This window comes from Felis catus, chromosome B3 (assembly GCF_018350175.1).
Source record: "Felis catus isolate Fca126 chromosome B3, F.catus_Fca126_mat1.0, whole genome shotgun sequence".
Classification (NCBI taxonomy): domain Eukaryota; kingdom Metazoa; phylum Chordata; class Mammalia; order Carnivora; family Felidae; genus Felis; species Felis catus.
In genome coordinates this window covers 98609239-98628754 of record NC_058373.1, presented here as the reverse complement: position 1 = coordinate 98628754, position 19516 = coordinate 98609239, and the positions used below count along the sequence as shown (strand labels likewise).

The following is a 19516-nucleotide window of genomic DNA, read 5'->3' as shown; positions in this document are numbered from 1 at the left end:
TACAGATATTGTACAGATGGTCCATTTGATGGGTTCTATTTTAAACAAGCCACCAGGGAGATCACTGGTTTATCAAGAGATAGGAAAAATTGCTTATTCCAGGTCAAATGGGCAGAACTAAAAATAATGTATGATTTTGACAAAGTGACATACATTTTATAAGCCAGTGTTGTCGGTTCATGGAGATATAAGGCCCTGTCCCCTTGGAACTTGCATATATAGGAAATAAAGATTGACTGAAGCATTAAACTGTACAATCAATATACAGTGATCAGAGCTGACAGTGCAAATTAAGCAGCTGTCAGGTCAGCAAGACTGGGCTATGAAAGAATATGTCATGACACCTTAAAGAATGTGTCCATCCAAAGGTGTGTGGGAGGGGTTGATATTGGTCTGTGACAGAAATATAGAAAAACAAGTGTCACTAAGGCAGGTGTTGGCTGTGTGCATCTAAACACTATTTAAAAAAATTTTTTTCAACATTTTTTAATTTATTTTTGGGACAGAGAGAGACAGAGCATGAACGGGGGAGGGGCAGAGAGAGAGGGAGACACAGAATCGGAAACAGGCTCCAGGCTCCGAGCCATCAGCCCAGAGCCTGACGCGGGGCTCGAACTCACGGACCGCGAGATCGTGACCTGGCTGAAGTCGGACGCTTAACCGACTGCGCCACCCAGGCGCCCCTCTAAACACTACTTAGAGGACAGAGAGCCTTAACCAGTGGCTCTGAGTTACTCAGGCCTTACAGCAAGATCCCCTTCCTGTGAGCCAAAGGCATCAGGCTGTGGAAACCCAAGGCAGAGGTCACACGCCTAACCTGGCTCACAGTTAGATTTGTCTGGATCCTGTAGATTTTCTTTTTAATATTCAAACTAACTAGGAACATCTTTTTTTTTCAAGATTTTATGCAAGACTCTCCATTTATTGCTTTTCTTGAAAAAGCTCACAATCTCACGTGCCAAAAATCAGCTAGGACTGAATAAAAGCTGTCACCTTCACTCTCCCAGTCAGTCACCGTCACTCCGCTGTCTTAACTGCCTGGACTCTGGAGGCAGCTGTGTTGGCCACCCCCAGCTAATCCATTGGTCTCACTTCCTCGCTTCTAACTTCAAGCTCATCATAGAGTCTTGTGGTTCCAGCCTCACTTCCCCTGTTGGTCTTTTTTTTTTATTTTATTTTTTTAATGTTTCTTTTTGAGAGACACAGACAGAGACAGACAGTGCAAGCAGGGGAGGGCCAGAGAGAGAGAGAGACAGAATCTGAAGCAGGCTCCAGGCTCTGAACTGTCCGCACAGAGCCCGATGTGGGGCTCAAACACACGAACCGCGAGAACATGGCGCAAGCCAAGGTCAGACCCTTGATCGACTAAGCCATCCAGGTGTCCTGTCTCCTGCTGGTCTTTTGACAGGGAGGGAATGAGCTGGTCGTGCTGAGGTGAGGACTCCTGCATATGTGACAGTTTTATGTTTCATGGTATGGTAAGTGTGGCATTCTGATTTTACATAATCAGTCTCCAGTAAGTCAGCCTGAAAGAGGTGGATCCATTCTTGGTGTAACAACACCAAGTGTCAGTCTTCAAGGCTGAGGACTGAGACCCCATTGCTGCTAAACTCACAGTGGTGTGTACCCTGTTGCAGTGGGATTGAACTACCCAATGTCAGCATGTGGAATCCTCCACCCAGAAGACATTTTCCAATTTTCATTTTATACTTGGAAGGTACCTCATGCTCTAATTTTGTTTTATAAATCACACATGCTTACATTATACTTTTTGTATATAGCTCTGAGCGTGTGTGTGTGTGTGTGTGTGTGTGTGTGTGTGTGTGTGTGTGTGAAATATGAAAATAGAAGTTAGGTTAGGAGGAGAGCAACCAAAATAAAGGTTTGGGTTCAAAATAAAATGATCTTTGCCTTCCTAGCACTTCTTGCAGCATGTGGGTGTATGTTCCTGGTTGTTCTATTCTTTCTATTAGTATCACATTTCATGGTTCTTTATTAATGGTGAGAGAATTACTGCTTTTTCTAACTCTCAAACCTTATCTTCCCTACTTTGTTAATGTCATTGCCTCTACAGTCACCCACTAGCCTCCTGTATTTTATAATTTAGAAAATGTCCACCTACATATTGTACCTCAATTGTGTCATCTGCCAAAATGCAAGATGACTGGGAAAGGAAATCTTAAAAACACTTCCTACACGTTCACACATTGCAACGGCTTTACATCACAGGCATTTGGGAGCCCCACTGTGTCTGGGAGAACTTTAGAATGATTCATGCAGGCAACAACTTAAGCGAAGATGAACTCTGAAAGATTCTCTTTAGCATGAGTGTTGCAATGCTGCCTCTTGTAAAAACTCTGAAATGTTTTAGGATCCTCCAACTCTTTCCACGTTAGCCATAAACATAGACATCTCATTCATTCATTCAAAAAGTGGTTATTAAGCATCTACTATGTGCAAATGACCAAAGACACCCCTAAGCCAATAGAAAGCAGTTTTCCTGGGGGCGCCTGGGTGGCTCAGTCGGTTGAGCACCCGACTCTTGATCTCAGCTCAGGTCATGATTTCACAGTTCATGAGTCCAAGCCCTGTATCAGGCTCCGTGCTGACAGTGCAGAACCTGTTTGGGATCCTCTTTCTCCTTTTTCTGGCCCTCCCCTGCTCATGCTCTCTCTCTCTTAAAATAAATAAACTTTAAAAAAGGAAAGCAAGCAGTTTTCCTAAACTGAGTCTCAATGATCATAATGATGGTGACAATAATAAAACAGACAAGGACGTTTGTTGCTATTGCAGCCACATAAGTGATTTCAGTTGTTGTTTTGTGCATTACAGGATAGGACTATCTGGCAGCTTGTAAGAATTTCCAGAAAGTATCACATAGATCTGTACTTATGATTTGTGTTTTCCTCCTGTAGGGAGGTGTCTTTGGACATCAAATCAGAGTTCCCTACAAAATGCAGGCTGAAAGATGGCAACTACTTAGAGAATATTCCTCAGTATTGCTCCCAAGTGATTTTAAAAACACACCAGAAGGTCACAAACCCATTTTCCATCTCTGTCTCTGTCCTCCCCTCTAAGTCATTCCTGTATCAGAATCACTTACGGTCAAAGCATCTTACAGTGAACAATGAACATGTGCGTACTGAGAAATAACAAATAAATCTCTAAAAGTTGTTTTTGAAATCACACATGCATTTGATTGACAAAATCAGTCACACATAAGAGGATCCTAACTGCGAAGCTTCTCAGTTTCATCTCTACAAATGTAATATTTCCAAGGTTGACGTTTCAATAACTAAAATAGATGTTCAATGACAGAAAGAAGTGTTTGGGTCAATTCTTTACCAGAATTACAAATCAAGTTTATTTTAGATCTTGCTTTCTAAGAATCAAAGACATTGACAGAAGAAAACTAAAATGACCACATTTGGGGGGAACCTGGGTGGCTCAGTCAGTTAAGTGTCTGACTCCCAATTTGGGCTCAGGTCATGAACCCACGGTTTGTTGGATTGGGCCCCACATCAAGGCTCTGCACTAACGGTGTGGAGCCTGCTTGGGATTCTCTCCCACTCTCTCTCTCTGCACCCCCTACTCTCTCTCTCAAAATAGTTAATAAAAACATTAAAAATTTTTTAATGACCACCTTTCTGAAGGACTAAATAGTGATGTTTCAATTATAGAATTGACAGTCCCTCTCCAACAACTCAAATAAGACACCTGGCATTGGCCTGGGAATGGGTTTTATCCCATAAAGATGTTGTGTATGTTACCCTTAATGAATACTTAGAATTTAGATAGAGGTGGGAATATCAGAGATTTAATTTTAATGTAAACATTATTGTAAATAGGATCTCCTTTACTAAAACCTTGTTTCTTCTGTAAACTCTGTTGGCAACAAGCCAGAGAATTTAATAACCTGACATAAAGTGTTGTGGAAGTTATGTGAGATTGTGTGTTTTTAAAACTGTTAACTTTTAAATGATAACTGTTCTGTTTTATCATAGTAACAAAGCAATGACTCTGTGAGTTCCATGTGGGAACCCTGTAATTTTTAAAACTGCCTGGCAATCTACAAGTAGGCTTAGAGATCTGTCAGCCAATGAGGACATTGATGGCCTCAAAGGATTGGGTTTGATTTGGTATTTTATAGTAGAAGGGGGAAAATATCAAGCTAATACCAAGCATCATGCATTCTGTAAGTAGCCACAGAATGACCTTCTGGGAGATAGGATCCAAATTTACCTGTACTAACCAAAGCCACTACCAAGCTGTTCTAAACTTGAAAGAAGACAAATGACTCACCTGCCTGATATTATTTTGCAAAGCAAGGACTGCAGTGAATCAATTCCACTCTAGAATCTCAGGCTTCAGAATTAGCCACATAGGGTCTGTGTGACCTTGGCCAGTTTCCATAACCTGAATCTACACATTTTATCTATAAAATTAACAAATGTAATCTATGAAGACAGAGTAGAAATAGCTATCCCATAGCAACTAAATGCTGTTATAAAGGTCCAATGAGATAATGTGCTTAGCAGTGTGCCTGATGGATGGTAAGTGCTCGATAAATGAGAGGACTCTGTGTTACCCACTGCACGCACTGTATGCCACCATTGGAAGCAAAGGGACAGAGCTGCTCCTGTTTTGCCTCCGCTTCATAGATGTGATCACCACAGCTGAAATGTAGCAGTTTCTTCTGGATTCTTTGTAGACGAAGAAAGTTCTATATCAGTAACATAAAGTGTGTGAGTCCCCTTCGTTGACACTGGCAAGATGCCAAGAAAGAGAGGTGGTTTTCTGGAGAAGGATCTCCTGGGGGGAAATGTGTGTATCACTCTGTGTGTCAGAGTGCTGGCCCCCTCCACTGCAGTTGAGAATGAATGCCACCTGTGCACATAGGAAATAGGTGAAATCATTTTTCTCATTATGAATGGAATTGAACTTTTCTCCCCCATGAGTATTTCTCAACTCAAGTCATTGCTTAAATATCGCCTCCACGGGGTGGTTCAGTTGGTTGAGCATTGGCTCTTGATTTTGGCTCAGGTCATGATACCAGGGTGGTGGGATGGAGCCCTGCATCAGGCACCATGCTGAGCATGGAGCCTACTTAGGATTCTCTCTCTCTCCCTCTCCCTCTGCACCTCTCCCCCCACTTGTGCTCTCTGTCTCTAAAATAAAAAAAAATTTAAATCATCTCCTCAACGAGGGTCCCCCTGACTACCATGTTGAAACCAGCAACCCACCTCCCCATATTGATTCTCCTTCTGTAATGTTTTCTTCTTCCTTAACCCCATTAATTTAATGGAATATATTCTTTTCAAACTTATTATGTCTTGATTATTTTCTCTCTTCCAGCTAGAATGTAATCTTTTTTGGGGACAAGAATCTGTATTTGTTTTTTGCCTAAACAGCTGATAATTTGTTGAATGAACAAGTAAATACGTAGATTTATTCACATTTGCTTGTATATGCGCAGAGAAATTCTAGAAACTTCCTGAGAAAATAACAGTTGTTACTAGGGCAAGGAAAATGGGACAGGTGGTCTAGATGAATTGGGTATGGTGGGAAGGTGATATCAATTTTTGATTTTTGAACCATGTGAAGTTTTGATATATGTATATATATGTGTGTGTGTGTGTGTGTGTGTGTGTAAATGTATATTGTATTGATACACATTTACATACATATTGTATTGATATATGTGTATATATATATGTGTGTGTGTGTGTGTGTAAATGTATATTGTATTGATACACATTTACATACATATTGTATTGATATATGTATATGTGTGTGTGTGTGTGTGTATAAATGTATATTGTAAAAATCACTGTTTTCTTAAGTCACCTACCATTATAGGCCTGACTTCCATTTCTCCACTTTCTCAAAAGAGATCTCTCTTCCTTCTTTTTCCTATGCCCTTTTACTTTCTCTGTCAAGCCTCAAAATAGCAAATATTTCCCACTACACATACATATGCATCTGTACATATTTGTGTGTGTGTGTCAATGAATCTTGGAAGAAAAGTGTGAAACTGAGCTTCAGTTTCAAAACGGAGCTATCCTACTCAAATACAGAATGTAACCAAGTCGTTAGTAAAGGCTTATTGGGCAACAGCAACAACAAAGAGTTGACTCCAAAGAGGAAGGCCAACCAAGGAAGCATGATGGTGATCTTAGAGGGCATGATAAACTGATGGTCATGCTGGCAACTGCTTTGTGGGGCATTAGCTGTCGCTCCAGGGGTCATATAACAGAAGGTTCATTGTGTAGCAGGTGAAGTGATCATTGTGCTAGGAACAGGTGCTTTGGGGATCCCCCTGCTGAGAATTTCCCTGAGGCCCTATATCTGCTTCCAGGCTGCACCCTCCCCCATTCTAATGGAAGGGCTCACTGGTTTTCAGCCATCTGAAGGGAATGCCTCCTGGAGACTGGGAGAACACAAACAAGCAGATCTGCAATGTGGTGTGAAGAAAACAGAGGAGGCACGTGAGTTGGGATGCGTTAAACATTATGAATTCATTTGCACAGTCACCAGCAGAAGCAACATGATCTAAAATCAAGACAAAGCCAGGAGCCTTGCCCTCGAATCACCAGTGAGTGGAACATAAGTAAAATTTAAAAATATAGATGCGTTTTTCTTCCCCTCCAGCCTCTTCTTCACTGCCCCACATGTTTTCTAGCCATTTGTAGGTGAGTGAATTAGTATTCTGGCCAAATTCCTCTAGGAAGAAGAGAGTAAACTCAGTCCATTTTCACTTCTCTTCTCTCACAAAGTAGGTAAGACAGTGATGGTATCAGTCTTTTTAACTCACTGGATTTTGTTCACAGGGATTTAATGAATATTCATTAATACGCTGTGACAAGCAATGCCAAAAATATGAAGCATAGCAAACTGATAAAGGCTGTGGATTACAAATTCCTAAGCCCTTATGTAGAAAACTAATTTCTTCTTACTGCATTAAGATCTGACCATCCCTGGATCCGGTGCCTTTTATGTACATCCGTGAATTTTAATTATGTAAATAATTAAAACCTGAAGAAATGAGTCATTTTTAAATTTTTATTTATTTCTAGTCAAAGCATAGTTGACTAGTTGTGATACAATATTATATGATTTTCATGTACAGCATAGTGGTTCAGCATTTATATACATTACAAAGTGCTCATGAAGGTAAGTATAGTTACCACCTATCACCATACAAAGTAGTTGCTATATTAGTGACTCTATTCTCTATGCTGTACTCTACATTCTCATGAGTTATTTATTTTATAACTGGAAGTTTGTACCTTTTCATCCCTTTCACCCATTGCTCTCACCCCCACCCTCTCCCATCTGGCAACCACCAGTTTGTTTTCTGTGTTTATGAGTCTGTTTCCATTTTGTTCATTTGTTTTTTAGATTCCATATATAAGCGAAATCACATGGCATTTGTCTTTCACTGTCTGACTTATTTTACTTAGCATAATACCCTGTAGGTCTATCCAGAAAGGAGTTATTTTAAATATAAAGATTTGTTCTTACTTTTTCACAAAATCATCCCTTTATACAAAATATTAGTGAACAGTAGTCCTCCAGAATTGAAAATTGTGAAAGTCACATATCATGATGGCCTGTCAATGTCTTGTATTAAAACAAAGCCTAAAAAAGACTTTTTTTTAATTTTTTAAATGTTTTTATTTATTTTTGAGACAGAGAGAGACAGAACATGAGCAGGGAAGGGGCAGAGAGAGAAAGGGAGACGCAGAATCCAAAGCAGGCTCCAGGCTCTGAGCTGTCAGCACAGAGCCCGATGAGGGGCTCGAACTCACAGACTGTGAGATCATGACCTGAGCCAAAGTTGGATGCTCAACCGACTGAGCCACCCAGGTGCCCCCAAAGCCTAAAAAAGATTTTTTAATCAATTTGTTAGACTGTGTTTTATATTTAATCCACTAACGTAGAAAATCGTGTGAATGTAATTGGAAGGTGAAAGCAACATTTTCTAAGTTGTTGCTCAATATTTCTCAGTGTTGGCTGTTGCTTCTATCCTGAAACATTATGATGACACCCCCCATGAGATCCTGCCCCCAAACAAGACTGTCTGTCATGTGATGCCACAGCAGCAAGTAGTTGATATCTTTCCTACTTAACACCATGACTGTAGTTAGCTCTCCACTCTAGGAGTCCCCCAGTGAAAGAGGAGCACGTCCCATCACACCGCCAGGTGACGTATGCACCCAGCCCGAAGGGAGCAACTCAGATCCTCTGTGCAACACCTAGAGAGAGAGGGCTTCAGACCCCAAATAGCAGCTTTTCCAGGAGCGGCAAAAAAGAAGGCACAAAAAGAATGCTTATGATAGAGACTGCAACACAGCCTATGAAATTGGGCTTTCCAGAGCGCTTCATAGGAGTCACGCTTCAGTGGTCAAGTGCTGGAGGAAGGGCCAAGACAGAGAACCAAAAGCTCTAGCGGTTGCCATGGCAGCAAGCAACAGGACTAGAAAAGGTTTCCAGATGCAGGTCTGTCTCGAGAGTGTGTGCAATCACATGCTGTCTGTGTTTACCACATGCTGAATGAAGACAGATCCAGTCTGTTTTCCAACTCCCTCAGTCAGTTTGCGTTAAGATGATCTGGTGAAATTCTGGAGGGGCAAGTGTGATGAGCTCTCTGACCTGGGTCTTTAAGTTAGTCTGCATAAAGAAGGCTCAGGCCTTTCTTCCCCAGCTTGAGCAGGAAATACAACATAAGCCAATCAACCGCCGAGGCGGGTTTAGCCTGGTAGGCTGAAATTTCCAGTTACGCTGTGACATGTGCCAGTCTCCACCTGCAGAGTGATTGATCTAATAGTAAAACTGATGTGGTTGCTATATATTATCATTTGGAAATATTAAGAACTATTCCAGATAGTGCAGGGAAATGTTCTTTGGATCTGATTTCATTTCAGAAAAGCAACAAGAGGATATTTCTTTTTCTCTGTATTACTTTAAGTAACTTGCAGTGGAAAAATAGGCTCTGATTGCAGATGTCCACTCTGTCCCTGGGACAATGGACATGTGGGTCCATTCTCTAGATAAATTTTGCCCTTCCCCCTCCCCAGAGGAGATCAAGTTACTTCTTTTATTGTGGTAAAATATATATAACTTAAAATTTACCATTTTAAACATTTTTAATGTTTACTTATTTATTTTAAGACAGAAAAGGAGGAAGCACATGAGCAGAGGATGGGCAAAGAGAAAGGGAGAGAGATAATCCAATGTGGATAATTCCCAATGTGGAACTCAATCTCAACAATGTGAGATCATGACCTGAGCCAAATGGAGAGTCAGACCTTACCCAACTGAGCCACTCAGGTGCCCCTGAACCATTTTTTTAACTAAAAAAAATTTTTTAATGTTTATTTATTCTTGAGACAGAGAGAGAGAGTGAGCAGGGGAGGGGTAGACACAGAATCCAAAGCAGGCTCCAGGCTCTGAGCTGTCAACACAGAGACTGACGCAGGGCTCGAACCCATGAACTATGAGATCATGACCTGAGCTGAAGTCAGATGCTTCACTGACTGAACCACTCAGGCGCCCCATCTCCTTAACCATTTTTAAGTGTGCAATTCAGTGCCATTAGGTACACTCACAATTTTGTATGACCACTATCCATTTTCAGAACTTTTTCATCATCCCAAACAGAAACTTTGTACTTATTAAAAAATAACTCCCTATTAATCCCTCTCTTCAGACTCTAGCAACCCCTATTCTACTTTCTGTCACAGTGAATTTGCTTATTCTAGATACCTTATGCAAGTGAAGTCATACAGTACTTGCCTTTTTATGTCTGACTTGCAGTCAGTATAATGTTTTCCAGATTCTTCTATGTTGTTACATGTATCCGAATTTCCATCCTTTGAAAGGCTGAATGATATTCCATGGTATGTAAATACAACATAAACACATTCTATGTGTATTTTGTTGATCCGTTCCTCTGTCAATGGACATTTGGTTTCTTTCTACCTTTTGGCTATTGTGAATAATGCTGTTATGAACATTGGTGTCAAATATCTGTTTGAGTCCCTGCTTTCAATTCTTTGGGGTATATATCCAGAAGTGGAATTGCTGGGTCACATGGTAATTCTGTGTTTAAATTTTTGAGGAACCACCAAACTGTTCCATACAGTTTTCACAGTGGTGCAGTGCACATTAGCACAACAATGACTGTACCATTTTACGTTCCCCCCAACTTTCTCCTCTGAATGCCTTTGGAAAGATACAACCTCTGTGTTACTCTCCCGAATTGCAAAGTGCTAGGGGACAATTGCTAGTAGAACCAACCCTGCGAGTCAGAGTCGATACATTTCCTCGATAGCATGCCGAAACCCTGATAATTTAAAGTCAGTACGGAGCGCCTGGGTGGCGCAGTCGGTTAAGTGTCCGGCTTCAGCCAGGTCATGATCTCGCGGTCCGTGAGTTCGAGCCCCGCGTTGGGCTCTGGGCTGATGGCTCAGAGCCTGGAGCCCGTTTCCGATTCTGTGTCTCCCTCTCTCTCTGCCCCTCCCCTGTTCACGCTCTGTCTCTCTCTGTCCCAAAAATAAATAAATGTTGAAAAAAAAATTTTTTTTAAGTCAGTAAGCATTTGCTGAGTGCCTACGATGAGCCAGACAATGTACCAGGCATTAGAGATAACAAAGAACTCATAGCTTATTGAGGACGATAGACATTTTTGTGCAAAGGTGTAATGTGATGAACCCAATAATAAAATAGAAAGATGTGCCAGGCAATAAAAGGGCAGGAGAAACTGTGCAGAAAAGATCACTGAGCTGGGTTTTGAATGCTGAACAGGGGTTTTCCAGGTGGGAGGAAGGAGAATAGCCCCTGTAGAAACTATAGTAAGTTCAAAGAAGAGCCAAGAGAACATGGCATTCTCAGGGAATGAAATACGGTTCATTATGGCTGCAGTTTATTCCCTGGTTTCTGGCCTGTTGGTGTCCTTTCAGAAACTCTGTGGATAGGACGGGGAAAGACATGTGTATGTATAGGCATGTGTTCATAGATGAATTTGTACCTGAAGGTAGGAAGCAGTGGGATTTCCTCAGGTGGCGTCCAGTCTTGTGATTTGTGGTCAAATGTAGGAGCCTAAAGATACTGAGTAGGAAGGTGACTGCAGGATGACATCTGACTCTTTGAGGCATTGAAGTGGTTGTTACCAAATAAAATTTTAAGGCACTTAAAGACAAGAAATATGATCCAATTAGATCTTCCGAAAAATCCACTTCTGATTGATCTAATTTCAGCAATATAGTAAACTAAGAAACCTGAAAACCCTCCCATAGTAACTCCTAGAAAAGGTTTATAAAGTAAAATAAAAATTTTGATAAATGCAAAGCCAAACTGACACATACACAAAGCAGGCACATCTCCTGTGCCAGAAAAGAGGTCCCAGGAAGCCAGAGCAGCAGCCTGGAACTGTAGGCCATGCTCATTCAGGGACAGGGTTGCAGGATGGACAGGGATGGAAAAGGCAGAGTTTACTTGCTTCTATTAAGCCAGCAGGAGAGCAAGAGAAGAGTTAGCAACAAGGGGTCTTATCTAATGTAACATAACCAGTCATGGGAATGACATCGCATCACCTTTGCCATATTGTGTGATTATTAGTGGGTCTTAGGTCTCAATCACACTCAAAGGGAGGGGATTTATAGGGCGTGAATACAAGAAAACAAGTATCATTGTGGGTCACTTTAGGGTCTGTCCACCCCTTAGGATCTGTCTATACAGACATTCTGTAGTGCCACATCCCATGTGTATCTATCAAGAAGTTTCTCACCAATGTCAGAGCAGAGTATTGACTTCCCATGTCACCTCTGGTATGCTAGTAACATGGTCTGTCCCACAGCCATTGCCTATGAATATAGAGGAACACAAGATTTATTAGTTTTTCATTTGTGTACTTTGTGAAAGCATTGCATGGTTATGGAGTCATTCCAAATGGTGCAGCTAAGGACAAGTACAAAGCAGAGATCCTCTTTACCACTCACCAACTTGCCAGAAGTAATTTTTAGAAGTAGTTTCTGGATAGTGCAAGTTATCAAGACTATCACCATTTCAGTAAAACAAGAGCACCGTCTGTCCAAGAGAAAATAGGAGTTGTACCGGGCAAGCTTAGGTATTTAATTTTCTGAGGCACCCAAGGTGGAGATGAATGAGTAAGAGATTTATTAGTGGGGTTCAGGGGTGCATTAGGGGAGCTACAGAAGCAGCTTCCGGTCTGCCCTGTTGTGCTGTGATTCAGAGAATGAAAGTTTAGTGGTAGGTTAAGGAGAGATTAAAACCAAATGGTTAGTTATAAAATAAGAGAATTAAAAATTGAAAGGAATGAAATTTACATAGAAAAAAACAAGCGTGTTTTTTTTTTTTAGGAATAAAGAAGAATAATATTAGCATGAAAAGAGTGCAAAGTATAAAAGTAAATAAAGGTCAAAAGTCAAAAGAAACCACGTTGAAAATTAAATTAAAAGTTGAAACAAAGTATTACAAAAGTTGGGGTTAATTATTTTTTAAAAAGATGGTGAAGAGGGGCGCCTGGGTGGCGCAGTCGGTTAAGCGTCCGACTTCAGCCAGGTCACGATCTCGCGGTCCATGAGTTCGAGCCCCGCGTCAGGCTCTGGGCTGATGGCTCAGAGCCTGGAGCCTGTTTCCGATTCTGTGTCTCCCTCTCTCTCTGCCCCTCCCCCATTCATGCTCTGCCTCTCTCTGTCCCAAAAATAAATAAACGTTGAAAAAAAATTTAAAAAAAAAAAAAAGATGGTGAAGAGATGAACTGATAATTTACAAGCAACACAGATGACCCGTATATGGGAAGGGAGCTGCTTCTCCCTTCAACCAAAAATTTCATAAAAATCACAAGATACTATTTCTCGCCTATTAGATCAGCAAAGATTTAAAAATTTGATAATATTTAATGTAAACTTGAGGAAAACAGTCTCATACACTGTGGGTAGGAATACAAATTTTATGGCAATTGTTTAGATGACAATTTGACAATATCCCTAATAATGTATAAAGCTACTTGAATTAATAACTCCATTTCTAAGAATGTAGGTTTTAGTATTTTTGCATGGTGTGTGTGTGTGTGTGTGTGTGTGTGTGTGTGTGCGCGCGCACGCGCATGTGTGTGTGTGAATACACCATTTACCTTTATATGTAAGATAGACAAATACATAGATTCTAGATAAATCACTATTAATTGAAATAGAGAAAGAGTAGAGCAGCTTGCATGTCTATTAATTGGAACTGGTAACATAAATTATTATATCTCCATTAAATATTATTCACATAATATAGCTTCTTCCCACCTGAAATGGGTTTCCCTTCCTTCTCCTTCAGGAAATCTTCTCAGGTCGTTTTATATCTTAGTGATGATTTCTTTAGTTGCTGCTAGGGTATTACCCACCATACCAATTTTCACTCACTTTTACTACCCTTAAGTGGTAGGTTGATCACATTAATGGTCCCAATCAATGGCCACTCTATATGCATGCTCTCTGCCTTATAACTCTGTGGTTCTGCTCCAATTTAAATCTGGACTTGGCCATGTGACCTTTTTAGGTAAATAGGAAAATAGCAAATTGAAGACACATACACATGCAGGCTTGGAAAAAGAGTTTGCAGATTTCTGCTTCCTCTGTTTACACATTTCTGATGGACCCCCATAACTGCCAAAAAACATGCCTAGTAGGACTTCTCAGGATAAGGTATGTGGAGTGGAGTCCAATCATACCAGCTGAAGCCATCATAGACCAGCAAACTGCCACTTAATTGTCAGGCTGCTGAGTAAGCCCCAGCTAAAATCAAAGTACTGGCTAAACCAGTGAAGATCAACAGAACCACCCAATCAACATGTAGATTCATGAGAAATAATAAGTGATTGTTGTTTTAAGCTACTACAATTTGGAGTTGTTTGTTATACAGCAATAGCTAACTGATATACCTGTCAAGTTACTTTTTCAAAAATATGTAGATTTTCCCAAGCTACTCATGATTATCAATTAGCATTCACTATCTTAAAAAATATTTTTAAAATATAGTCTACCATAAAGTTCAGGACACTCTGCTATCCTTATGGTGGTTTAATCATTATGTCTTCTACAAACCTAGATATTTTCTTTTAGAATTTAGTTGTTTCTTAAGTCAACTTCCATTAGCCTTCTTAAATTATTTCCTTATTAAAATTTATTTAATTTTTTAATATTTATTTTGAGAGAAAGAGACAGAACATGAGTGGGGGAGGGGCAGAGTGAGAGGGAGACACAGAATCTGAAGCAGGCTCCAGGCTCTGAGCTGTCAGCACACAGCCCAATGCAGTGCTCAAACCCACAAGCTGTGAGAACATGACCTCAGCTGAAGTCAGACACTCAAGTGACTGAGCCACCCAGGCGACCCTATTTAATTTTTTTAAGTAGGCTCTAAGCCTAATGTGGGGATAAAACTCCCAACCCCATGGTCAAATGTCACATGTTCCACTGACTGAACCAGCCACATAACCCTCCATTAGTTTTTTTGAGACCAACCTACATTATTTTCAATAGTGTGGCAATCAAGAGGATAATGATTATGAACCCGGTGGAGAGAAAAACCTTTGGAGAGGATTTCCTAAAGTCATCACTTTGGGGGTTTCTTTTTTTCTCCCATCCTATGCCAGTTCCATCAGTAAGGATCTCAGTTGACACAGAACTTGTTTCAAATACAGGAGGAAGAGATGTACCCACAACCAATCACCCATAGTAAGAGAAGTTTTGAGTTTTGTTTTTGTTTTGTTTCGTTTTTTTAAAGCAGGAGTCTTTCAGACAATGATGAATATGCCTTTATTCTGATCTTGAAAAAACTTTAAGGAAGCATTTTTACAATGCTGTGTAACACAAATTGGTTTAACCCACTTTTATACATTTAAAAGCCTATGGAAAATAGACTTTTAAATCCATCAGGTTTTTTTTTTTTTTCTGCTCAGTGCTTTTCCTAAAATCTCTTTTCCTTGCATTCTGGGGTTTTTTTTCCCCCTGAAACAGTCTTCAATTTTTCAAAACAGAGGAGGATTGATTAGGACCTTCGTTCATGCCTTATTCTCAGAAGATGAAATGCTTCTTCAAAAATCCTTTGCAAACAAACTCTCAAGTCAATTACTTTCCATTTTTTGTAATGTAAAACAAATTGTACCATTAGTCATTTAACACAAGCAAAACATCTCCCTCTGTGGAAACCACCAAGCCATTTGTTTTAAAAAACTGAAGAATAAATCACACTTACCTAATGGATGAAGCCTGATAATTTATCCATATGTCATTACTAAAATTGACATGGCAGAAGTTGCCAAGAGGAAGCGATAAACAGTAACTCTAAAAAAAGAAAAACAGTTACTGAATCATCATTAATCATGTCTTTGTTTTAAAGTTTGATTCTGTTTCTACCAGGACATTAATTGACATTTTCACTTACTCTTTTGCCTACAATTGAACAACTTTAAAAGAGCTGTTTTCAAAATAACTATTCTCATAGCCAGTCTGTGGAAAAGGTACTATTCCCAAGTGACTTTTTATGATACTTAGGTTATCAATGAGTGGCTTGTGCATATGCCCTTTTTACATCTAAAAAGCAACGAGAAGATGCTCACATCTGCATCATTTGTTTTTTAAGATTGTCGATCTTGGTACTAGGTATCATCAGTGAGACAGGAAAGCAGAACCCTCCAGAGCAAAATGACCTAAGTTCACATTGCGTTCCCTAAGTCCAACCTGGATCTCCTGAAGCCATTGGCCATACTCAAAACCTACACTCACTTCCGGCAATTATGTCATATACCAATGGAGCTTCCTCTAAGAAACTGAAAATTCTGTTAATTGACCTTAATCTCTTTTTGCTGTTTGGCAATGGTTTCCCTGAAAATTAACTGAAAAGGCTGTAATGGCAGCCCCAAATCACTCTTACTCAATGGTGCAATGCCACTATTAAATATACATATATATATGTATATTTATATATCTATAAATATATAATAAATACATAATAACATACATAAATACATAAATAAATACATAATAAAATACATAATATATATATTTATATATATAAATATACATATATATATTTATATATATAAATATACATATATATGTATATTTATATACATATGTGTGTGTGTGTGTGTGTATATATATATATATATATATATATATATATATATTTGCCTCACTAGTCTCCTTTGTTAAGTGGCTTTTTTAAAACTGTCTGGGAAGGTCATGGCAAAAGAATTTTGTTGTTGTTTTTAATAATAAAATTACATTCATGTTGTGGTTCTTTGAATTGTTGGGAAGGTCCCCTTCTGTATCCACTAATGAAAGGTGTGATTCAGGGGTGCCTGACAGGCTCAGTAGATGGAACATGTGACTCTTGATCTCAGGGTTATGAGTTTGAGCCCCACATTGAATGTAGAGGTTACTTAAAAATAAAACTTTAAAAAAAAAGATAGAGAGGTATGATTCAAAGAGAGGGAAATATAGCTTAGTGGTAACCATGAGCTTGGTACTTTATATACATTAGCTTATTTAATCTTATACCACTTTGTAATGTACTATTGTCATCTCTTGATTTGTAGTTGAGGAAATGAAGGCTCTCTAAAAATGAGATAACTTACCCAAGGCCACATATGGAGTCAGAATTTGATCCCATGTGGGTCTGACCCCAAGGCCAGTGACCTGTGTCTTCTCATTGTGCAGTCAGATTTTAGTAAGACCTGTTTGAATGACATTTATGAGAAGCCACCGAGTTTCATCTAATTTACTTTCTGGATCTAGGATTACTTTCTCCTCTTTTTTATGTAATCTACAGTTTGCTTACATTTCATCCGTTTTAGTTGCCCAGAATGTAAAAAACAGAATTGAACAACAGTCCCCTATTACAAAACCCAAACTCCCATGACTTGCAGACAACAGAAGCAAACTGTCCACACAATGGTTTAAATACTCTGACGTCGTGCTTGCTTAGGCAGCACATATACTAAACACTGTCATCAAGCAGGCCAATATTCAAATTCTCAGGGGGTTGCTGAGTATTAAACAAGGTCACGTATGTAAGCACCTGATAGACGTACAATAAACAGTCACTTGATCTGACAAATACTTCACTGAGTGGCAAACAAAGCTGACCCGACTCCTGTCCCCATTAGACAGCCTTGGAGGAGAGGAAGGCAATGAAAAGTGAAGGTGGGGGAATAACACAAAGGGCCAGGGCCTCAAGGTCATGCAGCCAAACGCAGCTGAGAGTGTGGAGACCAAACCTCCCGCTTCACAAAGTCAAGGTCTGGGGCTTTTAATTGTGTTCAGGGCTTGGTAAAGCTTTCTTCTCCATTAGTGAAGCTTCCAGTTCCGGTTCCCACTTGGGAGGGAAGCAGTCAAGCCTGGCAGGTAACAAGTAGCTCTGTGATGACAACACTGCTCAGACATCAAGCCTGTTGACAGAACAAGCTGACAAGTTCATACCCCCATGCGGGATTGCGAATTCTCTGATGTGTTTTGCCACCTTCAAGTGTGGACAGATGTATTTGGGGGGGGAAAATGATTTTATGGCAAGTTAGGTTTTTCTTGTGTTGCTCAGCAGCCCCTGTAGTTTTGACAGGTGCAAGAGAAGCGGTGGATGTAGGTTTGCAAATCTAGCTAGGATGCCTCGACGCCTCCCCCAGTTGTGCATCGCGGAGGATCAGCCGGCTGTGCTGGCATTTGTCCCATCAGGATGCATGTGGCTAGTGCTGCTTGGAAGAAGCCTTCCTGGATAAACTCGCCCCACCCCCGTCTTTCAACCTTTCTGGTGAATTCCTTTAGGGAGCTCACAGTGTGCCAAGTACTGTTCGAAGTATATGTAACTAATCACTTTATCTTCACATCAGCCTGTGAGGCAGCCACTATATTTGCCACATGTCACAAATGAGGAAACAGGGACACAGGACAGTTAAGTATCTTGCCCCCAGTCACCCTTGTAAATAAGTGGCAGGGCCATGTTCTGGACCTAAGCAGAAAGATGCTGGAGTCCACACAGTGTGCAGGACCTTGCACTGAGAGGCTGGAGATGCTGGGATTCATCCCTCACTCTGCCACTTCCTCATAGTGACGTCTACATTCGCCGAGCACATACCGTGGTCCTAGCCCTGCGCTAAGCACCTTCAATACATTTTTCACTTAATACAACAATAGGAAGTGAATACTACTGTTATCCTTACAAATGGGAGGATTGAGGGGTGCCTGGCTGGCTCAGTGGGTTAAGCCTCCGACTTCGGCTCAGGTCATGATCTCGCAGTTCATGAGTTTGAGCCCTGTGTCAGGCTCTGTGCAGACAGCTTAAGGCCTGGAGCCTGCTTTGGATTCTGTGTCTCCCTCTCTCTCTGCCCCTCCTCCACTTGGACTCTGTCTCTCAAAAAAAAATTTTTTTTTAATGGAAGGTTGTCCTTCTAAAAAAAAAAAATGGGGAGACTGAGTCTTAGAAACGTAAGGAACTTGCCCAAGTTTACAAAACTAGTAAGAGTTGAGGCCAAGACAACTTTATCTCTCTGACCCCAGAGGTCTTAACTACTACAGTGTCCTGCCTCTGTCCCGTATTAGTTGTCTTGAGTATTTGACCTCTCTAGGCTTCATTTTCCTCATCTGTGAAATGGGCATAATATTAGTAACTATCTCAAAAGATCAATGTGAGGCTGAAACAAAGGTATATGAAGAAAATTTACAAACCATAATGTACCAGACAATTTTTAGCTACTATCATTTTTTTTTAATTGCTCTATATTTGACCCTTAGCTCTTTCAAGTACTTATCTAACCAGGCCCCCAACTAAATGCAAGTTTCTCAAGAGTGGAAACCATGACTTCTCTGCTTGTCATTTTATCTCCAAAAGAATTTGGCATAGAATTTGGATGTATGGTCAGGTACATAGGTAGAGCCTGGTGAATGTTTCTTCAATAAGCATAAGCATGTGGGACAACAATGCCAGAAGTTTTGTCTTAGAGGAAGCTTGGTTAAGCCACTTTGCAAAGGCAACTTCAGGCTTTTAGCCAATAATTGTCTTATTTATAATAATTATGAAAGACATGTACATTGTTTTACTTTAAAACAGTACACGAACTAATGTGAATCAAATCAATGTGGGAAAAGACTCCAAGAAAAAATCCATAATTTCACTCTAAATCCATTAACCTGAGGTATCCATCCCTCCACAGCTATTTCAAAAGCTCACACGGTTTAGAAGAAAGGGAGTCTGCTTTGTGGGAAATATGTGATTTATGTAGCAGGACTAGTGACAATGACCTCCCTTTCCTTGAATTTTCTAATCTATTCTCTACAAGGATAAACTCTCTTGTGTTAATTGAGGGATTCTCTCCATGACTAGTTTGATCAATGTGTGACCATTATATTATCAATACACATTTTCTGTAAGACGTGCTGTAATTCACATTCTTCCCCAAGCAAATTAATTCAGTCCTTCTCAGAGCTGAAGCCTCTGGCACGTGTGACCT

The 19516-nt window shown here is 40.2% G+C and overlaps 1 long non-coding RNA gene across 1 annotated transcript in view; it reads left to right on the top strand.

Annotated features, from left to right (window-relative positions):
• Positions 1-19516, top strand: part of LOC123386074 — a 72679-nt gene that overhangs the window by 47073 nt on the left and 6090 nt on the right. The window contains exon 2 of the long non-coding RNA XR_006599587.1: positions 6359-6595. This is a non-coding gene — a long non-coding RNA (uncharacterized LOC123386074). The remainder of the gene's footprint in view (positions 1-6358; positions 6596-19516) is intronic.